Below are 14141 nucleotides of genomic sequence, written 5' to 3'. Positions count from 1 at the left end.
TAGTAAAATCACTAAATTTAGATAGCCTGACTGGTTGAATGGTTGAATGTGCCGTGTAGCACTGACTGGTTGAATGTGCCGTGTAGCACTGACTGGTTGAATGGTTGAATGTGCCGTGTAGCACTGACTGGTTGAATGTGCCGTGTAGCACTGACTGTTTAAATGTGTCATATAGCACTGACTAGTTGAATGTGCCATTTGGCAGTGACTAGTTGAATGTGCCGTTTGGCAGTGACTAGTTGAATGTGCCGTGTAGCACTGACTGGTTGAATGGTTGAATGTGCCGTGTAGCACTGACTGGTTGAATGTGCCGTGTAGCACTGACTGGTTGAATGTGCCGTGTAGCACTGACTGGTTGAATGTGCCGTGTAGCACTGACTGTTTAAATGTGTCATATAGCACTGACTAGTTGAATGTGCCATTTGGCAGTGACTAGTTGAATGTGCCGTTTGGCAGTGACTAGTTTAATAGTCCCTGTGGCACTGACTAGCTGAGCTTGCCCTATGGCACTGACTAGCTGAGCTTGCCCTGTGGCTCTGACTAGCTCTAGATTATATGTAAACATAAAAATATTTAATCTTTTTTTTTCTAATTGCGAAGGTCACTATCCTCCAAATGTTTCAAACAAAATCTACAAAATCTTCCGAACAAGTCTCCTCAGTACAAGTGTTCTTTGCCTTTTTAAAATTCTTTTCATCTACTTATTAACATTTTTGACAGCCAATAAAACTGTTTTGCTATATTGTTGCTATTTCTATTTTTTTTTTTTCTGAATCGGTTCATAAGCTAATGTCTGACAATTTCAAACAGTTTTTATTGTGGCGCCAAAAAGAATTTAGCGCTGGAGTAGGCTACCTGAAGTGGCAGAAGCGACTGCCTCAAGTAGACTCGTAAATGTACTGATAGCCATCGCTGATTGGCTGAGAATGTGCAGCAATATTTTAGTGGTAGTGATAGTTTTTAATGTAAAAAAAAAACACTAAAAAAAGTAGCAAGTGTAGTGTGACAACATTGATATTTTCAAGGGAATGTTCGTAAACTTTGAGTTGTCTCCCCTAACTGGGAATTTATATCGCTTTGTTAAGATACATCTCACAGCAGGGAATTATTCCAAGTAGCATCTTGAACAACATGAGATTAGAAAACAGAGTTTATAGTGCTCATATAAATCTTCATTGCTATTATAGCATGAAGTCAGAAGATAATAATTTATCGTACTCGTAGAATTATTATTTTACATCTAAGAGCTACATGAAATAAATTGATCTATACATTGTAGAATCAGAAGTCTGCTTTCTACAATAAACCAGAATTCTAACTCTAGCCTGGATGTTTTGACCTAATCTGTAAAACTAATAATTTTTATTCATCAAGAAATATCCATAGCTTGAAAAAAAAAGAGAGTTTGTGTTTAATACAAACTCAGTGGAGGCCCCCAATGTGACCGCTTACAGATCCGCATCCAAAAACTTATACATCAGTTGTAGAAAAAGTAGACTTAATTCATGTTTTTTTCTATAATTAAATGATTAATAAAATGATTAATGATAATGAGTGCAGATTTGAAGTGAATACAAATGTATTGTTATGCACAACGTAATGAAACACAATACAATGCAAGGTGTGACTACAACCTGTTGTTCTTGTAAGCGACCAAAGTGCATTGTGGTCTATAATGAGTATCTAACAAATATTTGTCACGTTTTATGAAATTGAGTTAAATTAAATATTTAGTTCTAATTAAATACTTGGTTCTATCAACTAAAGTTTAAGCCATTGATGTTTGTTATGTTTACAAATAGATATAACAGAGTGGGCCTGGTCTGAATCTGAGTTAGAAGTCGATGAATACAAACTATTACAATACGTTTAAACATGGACTCTTACTATCTTTCCCCCACCTATGAATCTTGTCAACTATTTCTCCCTCTCTCCCTCTCTTATATTTCTCCCCTTCTTATATTTCTCCCCTTCTTATATTTCTCCCTTTCTTATATTTCTCCATCTCTTATATTTCTCCATCTCTAATATTTATCCCTCTCTTATATTTCTTCATCTCTTATATTTCTCCCTCTCTTATATTTCTCCCTCTCTTATATTTCTCCCTCTCTTATATTTCTCCCTCTCTTATATTTCTCCCTCTCTTATATGTCTTCCTCTCTTATATTTCTCCATCTTTTACATTTCTCCCACTATCTCTCTCTTATATTCTTCCTGTTATATTTCTCCATATCTCCCCTCTGTCGTACCCTATTGCCCTTTCTCCCCTTTCCCCCATTCTACGCCCCTCTGCTGATGATGACGCCCCTCTGCCCTTTTCTCTATCACACTATTTTGTACTCTTCACTTCCCACCCTCCCCCGCCTTTGCCTCTATCGTCCTCTTTTTTTCTGTCGTTCCCTCAGCTAATTAGTGATCGGAGGAGGTAGAGACTGGGATTTGGGTAGAGGGAAAAAGAAAGAGGAACAAAGGCAGAACTAAGAGGTAAGGAGGAAAAGGCAGACAATGTACGATGCTCTGAAGGTCAGATGGATGCTCCACCAGGTTTGGGTGGAGCTGTGACGTTACCGTTTATGCCAGTTGTAGTGTTTACAAGAGGAAGTGGGCTGAAGACGGGGAGGGGGTGGGTGTTGTCTTAGAGACTAAGTGCTAGGGGAGGGGGGGAGAGACCTGTGTTCTGGAAGTATATCAGTAGCAGGGCCCGTTATATCATTGATTTGTTTTCAACCGTCGGCCACTTGACTCTCTGTTTCCGTCTCGTCTTGGACCGGGGCCTGGCAGAGATGAAATAACAATGACTTGTGTATAGCTCTAACATTTAGAAACAGAGGTGGAGTGGTAATGGGGGCGGCTGGGGGGGGGGGCAGGAGAAGGGCACATTGTACTGGCAGGTACTTTATTTTCTAAATGAAACACTACAAGTGTGGATGATCGTTGATAACTGTTTCAGGGGCGTGCACCTGGTGAATGATATTTCATCACAATTGCAATGTTGTTTTTTTTTTTTTTTTTTTTTTTTTGGGGGGGGGGAGGGGGGATTTGGATGAGTGTCTCACTTATGAGTTAAGTCATGCTCAGTCAGTTAAGCCGTTTGGGGACTGGGGGGGGGGGCTTTGTTCAGGTACGCCACTCTAGCAATGTTTACCCTACATCAGATAGGTGACTCGATTCTAAATAATTGATGGAGCCACTCTACAGTGCAGTGCTGAAGCAATGCCGATCGATTGTTGGGCCTAAGGAAACACTCTCTTTTCTATGGCCACGGGAATCAGGCGCCCTATTCCACCCCGTATCCTCCTACAACACCCTGACGACCTGATATGGCCAGTTTACACTCACCAAATACCATAACTTATTGACAGGTTCCGTGAGATCGTTTTTTTTAGTCTTTTTAGTTGCCTCTTTCATCACTTTCTCTGTACCAGACACTGGTACTAGTTTTAGCCCGTCCATTCTGTGGTTGTTTTCATTAGCAAGAGTAAAGCATTCATAGATATTTGAATAATAAAGAGCTATTTTAAAAAAAATAAATTCAAAGTTATCAGGGTTCCTAGTTAATTCACGGAAATTTACAAAATAAAGCTTTATAAATTCTTAATAAATCAATATTTTGTTGAATGATTCTATGCCTAAACAATTTTCAATCAAGCATTTTTTTTATTATTAATTTTTGGTTATACCACACACACAAATGTTTGATATACTTCGTTTTGTGTCTGTCTAAACACGGAGAATGTTTGATATTAATTAATACAGACTCAATTAAAAAAAAAAAAAAAGAATTGTGTTTTTGTATTAAGAAAACTCAAACCAAAAATGAACAGCTTTAGAACAGAAAGAGTGGGTGAACTTTTATTGAGCCCACCGCGTCAGCATTTCACGACGCAAGTCAGTGGTGGAGAGGTGATGGTGGTGCAAAGGATTGACTGTTTGGAGCGAAACGATCTTGAATCAAAGACTCCTAATTAAATTCTAACATTGTTTAAACATTGCGATTGCGTCATTTCTTTTTTTCTTCCAAGACTTCGCTACTTTGACATCAGGAATATCTTAGACAAGTGTTTGGCCTGTTTTTTTTTTTTGTTTTGTTTTACATGTTTCGGATGTTCCTTCAGAGTTGAAGCTAATTACTTCCTAGTCTAAACCTCCCGCAGGACGACGGGGGATGGGAGCGGGCAGGGTTTGAACCCGGGACCATCGATAACTCTGAACGACAGCCCAGTGCGTAAACCGCACGACCAGGCAGCCTGTTGCTAAACTAACAACTTCGAATGTCTGAATCATAAAGTGTCCAGTTTTAAGATTGAAATTCACTTAAAATTTCTTGACGAGATAATTACTTTGAAATACAACCCCCCTCCCTTTTCTTATTTGACCACACAGAGCGAACAAGAGTTTGGTTAAAGGGGTGCCACTCTAACTTATTTATGTGTTTTAAGATATTTTTGTTCTATTTGTTTTAAAGGGGCAGAGCTTGGCGTATGAGTCTTAAGTTTACGTAGGTACTAAGTGACACTGTCCCTATAAGCCAAGCTCACACATTTTAACATCCTTCTGTTAGACAAGGTGCCGCCTCACCTCCCAGCATGCTAACTAACGCCCGCCCTTGTTACATTATGAAATCGGGGGGGGGGGCGGGCGGGGGGCTTGGACACCTCCTATCGCGTCTATGTGCGGAATAATTCTTGTGATTAGCAGGCTCCCTGGTTGTTCAAATAGTCAATGTGTGTCCGCGACGTGTGTCTAGGTACACATCCAGCACATAGAATCGCTAAGTCATGTCGCCCATAAGGCTTAATGGTCGCCTCAAGTCAAACAGATATTTTTATGCGTGCCTCCAACTAAATCAAATAGTGCCTACCTTTCTGTTTTCTGGCCTTTCTAATATTGCATTTTCTAATCAAGACTTCAGTTTTTCTCTCTTTCAAATATGGGCTATTTATTGCTTGTCAAGACATCCATTTTTTGTTTTTTTGTCTGATCTAATATTTCAATCTCAAGTTTAGACACAAGTGTTATGACGTGTGTGATTGTTTTCATATTGCAGCATTCGGTCATTTTTAACAGTAGTTACGCTGTGAGGATTAATTGTAGTCAACCTGAATTTCCATTTGATAGGACCAATAAAAATATCTTATCTTATCTTATAAGTCGATATTATGTAGGCTGGCTAGTAAAATATTCTATATCCTACAATACATAACATCGACCAACATATTGTGTTAAAAGAATTGTATTTTATATTCAGGTTTCTCTATCATGTATTTCCTTTGCCTCATCTTAATCCAGCGTTTCTCAACCTTTTAAGCTCGGCGACCCCTTTTTACAATCCCCCACTCTGCCGTGACACCCCCCCCCATCATACACAAATACAGAATTGTAGGGTAGATAATAACAATTCATATTTTCGATGGTCTTAGGCGACCCCTGGCAAATCGACCCCCAAAGGGGTCGCGACCCACAGGTTGAGAACCCCTGCCCTAATCAAACGCATAAATCGTAAGGCCTAGCATTAAAATGGTCATCTTTGAAAATCCTTTCGAACAAAATGATTCATTTTCCTTACAACCAATTAAGTTGTTTTGTTTTTTTCCCCCATCAATTGATCCATCAGTTTTGTGTTCGTCCCAGCGAACTAAGAACAACTTATACTGCCCTGCGTAAATAAAACATTGATAGCTTTTGTGCACGCTGTGTTTTCAAACAAGTTATATTATAATTTCTAGACAAGTTATATTATAATTTCTAGACAAGTTATATTATAATTTCTAGACAAGTTATATTTTAATTCACACAGCATGACGTCATAGATTTTGAGCGGGAATTTAGTTACGTCTGCAATCTCAGAATTATTCATGATTGATGATCATCTTGGCGTCGACCTGTTCAAAGTCTGCCGGGGTCTCTATATACACAAGTCAGTGTTGACAATATGGCCTCCGGTAGTGCCAACTAATACATGGGCCATAAGCTTTCATAAAACGCTACCGGTGTTGACTTGTTTTAGCTCTGAAATTTTTACAGCAGAAGAAAACATAAGTTGGCAGCTCGCTAAAATATTCTGTCACGAGCCCCTGGACTTTTGAAAGGCAATGTGTAAAATGTCCATGGGAAATCAATCTCTGTCATCTCCTCAGGGGCATTAATTACACGATACTTGATCCAGACGGCAGACGTCAATATTTCTCTTCATAACGCCTGCTTCCTTTCTTGTACCTTTTAGGCGGGAGCGTCGAGTTCCAATGAAAAGTCAAGATTTCAACCAACACATTGTTTAATAAACGAATACAAATCTATATTTTTCTGAGGGCATCGGGTATTATTGACCCCCATTTTAACACGCCTATGTTAAAACTGCTGTTGTGAGTTTAGACTTACGAATTAAATAATTCATCCCTCCGTGATCTTGGAAAAAAAAAATTTTCCTGTAGAGAGTAATTCTCGGGAATCGGATTTCCTTAGTCGTGACAGATTTCTTTTTCCAGATTCACGTTCGACGCCAAGGCCTGAGATAGAAGGGAGGTGTCATGGGGGGCGGGGGAGTATGTGGTTATGAAAAGTGATGAAAAATGTGAGAGGGTCATGGGAGGAGTTGGCACTCATTGTGACTAAAGGTTAGTCAAAGCTGCAAACAAAGTAAGTGGCCTGCCACTACCACCTGAGTTCCTTTCCCAAGATTTCTACACTACGCTCGGTTCGGAGTTTCCCACAAAATGGGCTTTAGAATTATTTATAATAATATTCTTTCTAAGTCTGTCAATTTCGACCGTATAATAGAAAAGCGAATCGTTTTGTAGACTTAAATGTGTTGCAGTAAGATAGAGTTCTCAGATTTCATGTTACATTTTAAGGGAGGTTTTAACGAACGACTAGAATGATATCTTGTCCAATCAGTGGGGCAGACGGAATGAACTATGTAGGAATGAGAAAGACGGAATGAACTATTTAGGAATAAACTATGTAGGGATGAGCGATGTAGGAATGAGCGTTGTAGGAATAAGAAAGACGGAATGAACTATGTAGGAATAAACTATCCAGGAATGAGCGATGTAGGAATGAGAAAGACGCAATGAACTATGTAGGAATGAACTATTAGAAATGAGCGATGAAGGAATGAGAAAGACGGAATGAACTGTATAGGAATAAACTATGTAGGGATGAGCGATGTAGGAATGAGCTTTATACGAATAAGAAAACGGAATGAACTATATAGAAATATTTTATGTAGGAATGAGCGATGTAGGAATGAGCACGACGTAATGAACTATGTAGGAATAAACTATTTAGGAATGAACTATGTAGGAATAAGAAAGACGGAATAATGTTTTCATCTTCAGCTATCCCTTAGTCTGTTGGACCGTTCGGGCACCACACAAGATTAGTCGACTGTCTTTCTCCATTCCTTGTCTTTTGCCTTAGAATCTCTTTCAATGGCAGGCCCGTCCATTCGTTTATGCTGTCTTTCCATCGATTTCTCTGTCTGCCTCATCTTCTTTTCCCTTGTGCTGTTCCCTGAAGGAAGGTCTTTGCGAGCCCTGAAGACCTTGTAATATGGCTATAGAGTTTTGGTTTGCGCTTTTTTTTAACAATAGTTAGCAGGTCATCGTGGGGTCCAATCGCTGTAATAACCCTGTCTCCAATCTCTTCGTTTGGGATGCGGTCTTTGAGAATGTGATACCTAGGATCCTTCTGTAGCATCTCAATCCCATTGCTACGACCCTCTTCTCTAGCGCTGCAGTCAGCGTCCAAGCGGCACCTTCGATATGGTGTCACGGAGGTCACGGTCCAAGACTCGCAACTACTTTTTACCATTGTTTATATTTATTGATGTTGTGAGGGTGTAGTGCCCAGACAGATAATCAAACAATACTTTGCATGCGTACGAATTAACCCCCACACACACATTTGAATAAAAGCTAGAAATCTTTTATCAGCAAATAATTTTTTGTTTACTTAGCAGGTTGGCGAGACCAACGTAAGTAATAAACAAATTAAATAGTAAAACAAAAAGGGTTGTCTTTCAAGGCATTCGAATTCATTGTTCTAGTCTTTCATTGTCACTTTTATACACGACCAATGCAACCCATCCTTCTAAAAACAACATCTTGATCAAAGGACAGTAGTGGATGGCAGTGGCGTAGCTAGTGATGTGAGGGCCCGGGGGGGTTTGACCTCTTTAGGGGCCCCTGCAATTTAATGTTCCACATCATGACATGAGATAATGGCGTAATATTTAATGTAAAAACAAATTTCGGAAAATCATTTGGGGGCCTTCCTCAAGTCGGGGCCCAGAGTGATTTTCAAATTTGGAGCCCTCCGTCCCCCACCTTAGCTACGCCACTGGTGGATTGCTGCCTGGTCGTGTGTTATGTGCTTTGGACTGTGGATCGATGGTCTCGATTGTCTTTGGTTCAAACCCTGCCGCCATCCTCCTGCGGAAGGTTCGGGCTAGTATGCATTAGCTTTAAGTTCAACTCTTAAGGAACATTCGAAATTGTGTGAAACAAAACAATGGGAATCACTCACACACACACACTCACACACACACATACAATCATGGCACTATTAGAATAGTTAAAGTTAAGATAATGGCCACAACATATAAACTAAACTGGAATTGACCAAACGGTTTCCGCCTCTACCTGTTAGTTGAACTGCCCTTTCTCTGTGGTCATGTCAACATCTGGTCAAGTAAACTCCGCGTTGGGACTGATAGCCCAGCCCGAATTCAGAGATAAGTGTCAAGGTCTGGTGGCAGTGGTCGAGATAGCCCTGCAGTGTTGTACCCCTGGATTCTACCAAACAAAGGCCAGGGACAACCTGATTCAGAATTTATCGCCATGATATTTGCGTGTTTAAAAAACATGGACAAACTTGTTGAAATGTGTTTGAGCAGTAGATAAATAGAATGGTTGAAAGTTTTGAGCGTGGAAAAAATCTGGCCACATTTTGATAACTGGGTAACAGCTTAATGGACGCCTTGTTGTTTGGTCTGCGCTTTGGACGATGTTTCCTGGGTAACAGTTTAATGGATGCCTGGTTGTTTGGTCTGCTCTTTGGACGATGTTTCCTGGGTAACAGTTTAGAGGACGCCTGGTTGTTTGGTCTGCTCTTTGGACGATGTTTCTTGGGTAACAGTTTAGAGGACGCCTGGTTGTTTGGTCTACTCTTTGGACGATGTTTCCTGGGTAACAGTTTAATGGACGCCTGGTTGTTTGGTCTGCGCTTTGGACGATGTTTCCTGGGTAACAGTTTAATGGACGCCTTGTTGTTTGGTCTGCTCTTTGGACGATGTTTCCTGGGTAAAAGTTTAATGGATGCCTTGTTGTTTGGTCTGCGTTTTGGACGATGTTTCCTGGGTAAAAGTTTAATGGATGCCTTGTTGTTTGGTCTGCTCTTTGGACGATGTTTCTTGGGTAAAAGTTTAATGGATGCCTTGTTGTTTGGTCTGCGTTTTGGACGATGTTTCCTGGGTAACAGTTTAATGGATGCCTTGTTGTTTGGTCTGCGTTTTGGACGATGTTTCCTGGGTAACAGTTTAATGGACGCCTGGTTGTTTGGTCTGCTCTTTGGACGATGTTTCCGAGTTCAAAACCTTCCAGCCGTCATACCTCCCTTCCCCTCTAGAGTATATTTCAGCTAGGATGTAATCATCTGATTGAACGTCTTCAACTTCTATGTCCATTCATGTCTGGAGGTAGGGTTTCATTTTGTAACCATGGTAACAGGGCTGGATTTTTTACAAATGTTGGTCGCTTGATACAACTGAATGACACTGAATAATTTACTATGATTATAGACACAAATTTTAAAAATAAGAAAATCTAAGTATTCACAGGAATTTTGTCTTAATTTGTAAACGACAACTTTAAACAAAGTGACATATTGACATAAGCCCCTTCTCCTCCGCACACCCACATACAACGCACAGCCGTTGGAAAGGTCGTGTGACGTAAAGAAGTCCTAGATGTGTGAGATGGCCTTGTCACTCAGTGACATACAACAGTCTGACGGGTGTCAACCACGAGGTCACGTCATTAGTGATCTCTGTCATGTTTTCTTAGCTGCGATCATTACGTCCCTTGGCTGTGATCTGCCTGTGACCTAAATACATACATTAACTGAACTGACCTATAGTTTATATGTATATGACACCTGTCAACATTGACAGGATTTTAAAATACAGCAAGTCTTTTCTTATTTTCGCCTAGGCTCTTGTGTGCCTAAACTGATGTATGGCGTTTAGTCCTGTACTTTAGTAAGTACGTGAAGGACCTGCGTCATTGTGAGAACCCCGTGAGACCATCGAACGCAGCAAAACATTTCTCACAGTGATTAGGAAGGAAGAAAATTTCTACTCCCTAATCTCTGTTTAAATATCGACTATTTTGCTTGTTTTTGTTTTGCAAAACAATTTTACATCCTAGTCCAAACCTCTCCTTGATGTCGGGGGTCGGCGGTGGGCAAGGTTCGAACCCCGGACGACCTGGACGGTAGACCAGACAGCCATGGTTCAGACCATTGGGGTCCCACCTATGATTTTAGGTGATGGCCCACATCTCTTCTCTTACTCGCAAAGTCATGTCATGGCCTAACGCCACGGTGGGTCCTTCATATGCCTGCTAGGTCGCCCTTGACTTTGTGGGGTGACAAGAGAATCAGAGGCAGTAACCTCTGAAGAACGTAAGGATATTAGGAGGGGGGGGGGCTGTTTATCCCCGCCAGCAGGGGCGGACTGGATGTCAAAATCGTTCCGGGCGTTTCTATTTCATCCGGTCCCTAAATTGTATATTTTATGATGGACATCCAAACGTAGGTCGTCCTATCCTCAAAATTATTCTAAGTTTGATAATATATCGATAGCTGTACACATGCTTACAGTAAATATAAACACGTTGCTCAGAGGGCCCCATTTTGTAAGAGAATACTGTAAAACCTTCAACAATTTAATAAGTGTCTTAGTGACATCCATGCGACCCAGACGAGATTTAAAAAAATTACTGTGGTCCTACCGGCCCATTTTTGGTACCTGCCCACCGGGAATTTGCCCGAATGCCCATTATAGCCGTGCCCACTAGTAAACATCTCATCCTAACCCTGTTGTTATTTACTGTTGTTACATACTGTTGTTACTTAACCAGAAACTGTTTCTTTTCTTTGTCCTCTCCTTGAAATGTTTCTACTAGGACGCCGACATTGAGAAAAAAACAACAACCTCATCTATGAAAGTCCTGTCTCAGAGATAAAGTGCTGTGTTTAAGAACTGAGTTAAAATAACTTGCACTTGTGAATATGGAGAAACATTTTTGGATACACTTGGAGAAGGCGGAACACAGACAAATAAATGTCAAAAGTGTAACATTTGGTGTGTCACTCCAGGACTGGCCTACGTCAATTACTTTTAATGCGTTCTGTGGCAAAACTAAATTTAAGTGGAAAAAAAATTGTAGAAAATCTAACAAAACCATTTTTAATTTCACATGCACTATTTATAAGAAGAATATCTTATTTTATATTTTATTATCCTGTCTTGTAAATTACAGACTAAATAATGAATAATATTACGTGTGACTATTAAAAACTCCTCCCCTCTTTCTATACATTTATGAAATTTTCTCCGCTCTTATCTTGTCTATCTGTATATATATAATTTTCTATGTCGCCCAACCATGCGGGACACCACGCACACCGACTCTCTAACCCTCGATGAAAAAGTCATTGAAAGATAACTCTTTCATTTTTTACATTTCTGCAAGTCGGACTAGAGTTACCCCGCGTAACTTACGCGGCGACAGAGAGCAAGGCTCAGAAAAAAAAATATTTATTTGTGTATTTTTTACACACGTTAATTATCTGGTGTCGTTAAAAATTAAAATAGTTGCTTTTTTTCTGTAGCTTTGTTTCGATTTTGCCCCTTCGTATTGCCCTTCGTTTCCTAACCATGGCGACCGCTTCGCATATATTTCGTGGAATCAACAGGTCTTTCAATGTAGTCGAAATTCCGGCATCGGGTAACTGTTTATTTCTAACAGTCGCATATTTCTGGGGGAAAATGTCATCGACGAAACTTTTGCTCTCGAACTTCGCAAGATGGATATGGATGTAAGTTTTGTTTGCGAACATTCGGATAACTAGAGGGACGCCCTGTCCGTTGTTCTTACTCACGGAAGAACAGTCATACACTCTGCTCGACAACACCCGTCACACAATAGCGGCGTATGCTACGCCGCGGGTCGACTAGTCTTATATATTACAGACGTTATTTTAAAAAAAAAAAGATAATTACGCCCTATTTAAAAAAAAATAAAAAAAATTAGTTATTATTGTTTAGTTGTAGCTGTATTCTACAGTGGTAATCCAGTCTGTTGAATATTGAAATGTTTGGTCTTTATTGACCTTTTTTTTTTTACATATGCATTTTCATACAGTTCTATTCACATGTCACTACTTATTTCCGCTGTTTAGAGGAGGGCGCCTCGTGAGTGTGGATACAGCTGCCACAAAGTGACATCTCGGCGCCCTATCTCAACTTTGTTTCACCCCCCATCCCTTGTTCTATTCACACCATCCCAAACCCCACCCGCTCAAATACTACCCCCACACTGTAACGGTCCTGACTTCTTAGCATGTAGGAGATGTTATGACTGAGTGATCGTCAGCCTTCTCTCCGCCTCCCCCCCCTCCTCCTATCTCTCTCTCTCTCTATCTATCTATCTCCTCAGATCTATGTATCATCGCATTATGATATTTTAACATCTTTACAGTATCATGACTCCTTGATAAATCGTTTTCTCCTTCTGGTTGAAATAGTATGTACTCACCCCTGCCACACATACCCATATATATTCTCAAATACATCTACCTAGAATATATTTTCCAAAAAATAACGATCCACTCTGGTAGCCCAGGAGAATAAACATAAGACACCATTGTAAGAAGCTTATCTCACTCTAGTGGCTGAGTGGTAAGGAGTTTGGCTTTCAAACCGAGGGATCCAGGGTTCGAATCTCGACATTTTTTTTTATTCTGGAATTTTCAAGACGCCTCTAAGTTCACCCAACTATTGTTCAAAAAGTTTTGTACAAAATAGTTTGATCTAGATAGACTATAATAAGGTTTGTCTTCGGGTCCGAAGATTAATGGGGATGGCAGTATTTCCATTGGCTACGCAGCCCCATCTGCGACCTACATATTTTGCCACAGGCACAACCATTGATCGCCGGTGTGGTCGATTTAGATTTTCTTTTCTCCATGTACGCGGCGTTTGTAAGTGATCAAGTATAATCAAGACCTAAAAGATTATTTTTATTTGATTTGCTTGGCCTAGCATTGATTTTTGTCCACTAGGAAGTTTTACGAGGCGTGTGCCCGTTTTTCGTGTGATTATCACGTTATCGGTGTTTTTTGTACTTTCTATCACGTGACCCGCTAACATGGGAGCGGGGGTGGTGGGGGGGGGGGGAGTCTCCAAACACCTCCCACCTCACACCTAAATAGGTGACTGACCTAGACATTACCGGAATAGAAAAGGTTTGACCGCAGGACTGTGTGTGCCTGTTTGTTCGTTCTCGGGTGGGTGTGTGTGGGGGGGGGGCAGCTATTGTCCACGCCAGAAGGTCATTCCGTTAATATCGCGAGCACGTCAGACGGGGAGGGTAAGTGTGGTATTTTCTCAATGTCAAGGGCGATTTCCTCTTTGATGTCGACTCGATTAGATTTTACTTTCCAAAGCAGTGGGCGGAGATCTTAGATTAACTGGACAATCGGGGGGACGACGCCTTTGAAAGTTGGCAAGAATAAAACGCAGATTTAATGCGCGGATTCGTTTTCAGCAACACAGAGAAGAGGTGCGCGCATGTGTGTGTGAGAGATACGGGTTCGGGGGAGGGGTTGACGCTAACAGGGGACCACCTCTGGAGACAAGTCCCCCGTACCTGATCAGGTCAGATAACACAACATTGTTAAGGTCACAAAATATCTGTACTTTATGAAAGGCCCGAAACTCTGGAAAACAATTGAAATGCGTGTACTTTCTCTAGCCGCTGTTTTTTTTTTGGTCCATTATTATCGAAGGTGTCGCGGAGGGGACGAGCGGAAGAAAACCTGGCAAGGTGTGAGGCCTGAGCTTTACCTTAAGCCTC

At 40.7% G+C, this 14141-nt stretch overlaps 1 protein-coding gene across 3 annotated transcripts in view; it reads left to right on the top strand.

Moving 5' to 3' along the window:
• Positions 1-14141, top strand: part of LOC106065014 (uncharacterized) — a 118715-nt gene that overhangs the window by 47554 nt on the left and 57020 nt on the right. The window lies entirely within an intron of this gene.

Source organism: Biomphalaria glabrata, chromosome 1, assembly GCF_947242115.1.
Source record: "Biomphalaria glabrata chromosome 1, xgBioGlab47.1, whole genome shotgun sequence".
Taxonomy (NCBI): Eukaryota; Metazoa; Mollusca; class Gastropoda; family Planorbidae; genus Biomphalaria; species Biomphalaria glabrata.
The sequence above is the reverse complement of the archived record's forward strand: the minus strand, read 5'-3'. Positions and strand labels throughout refer to the sequence as shown.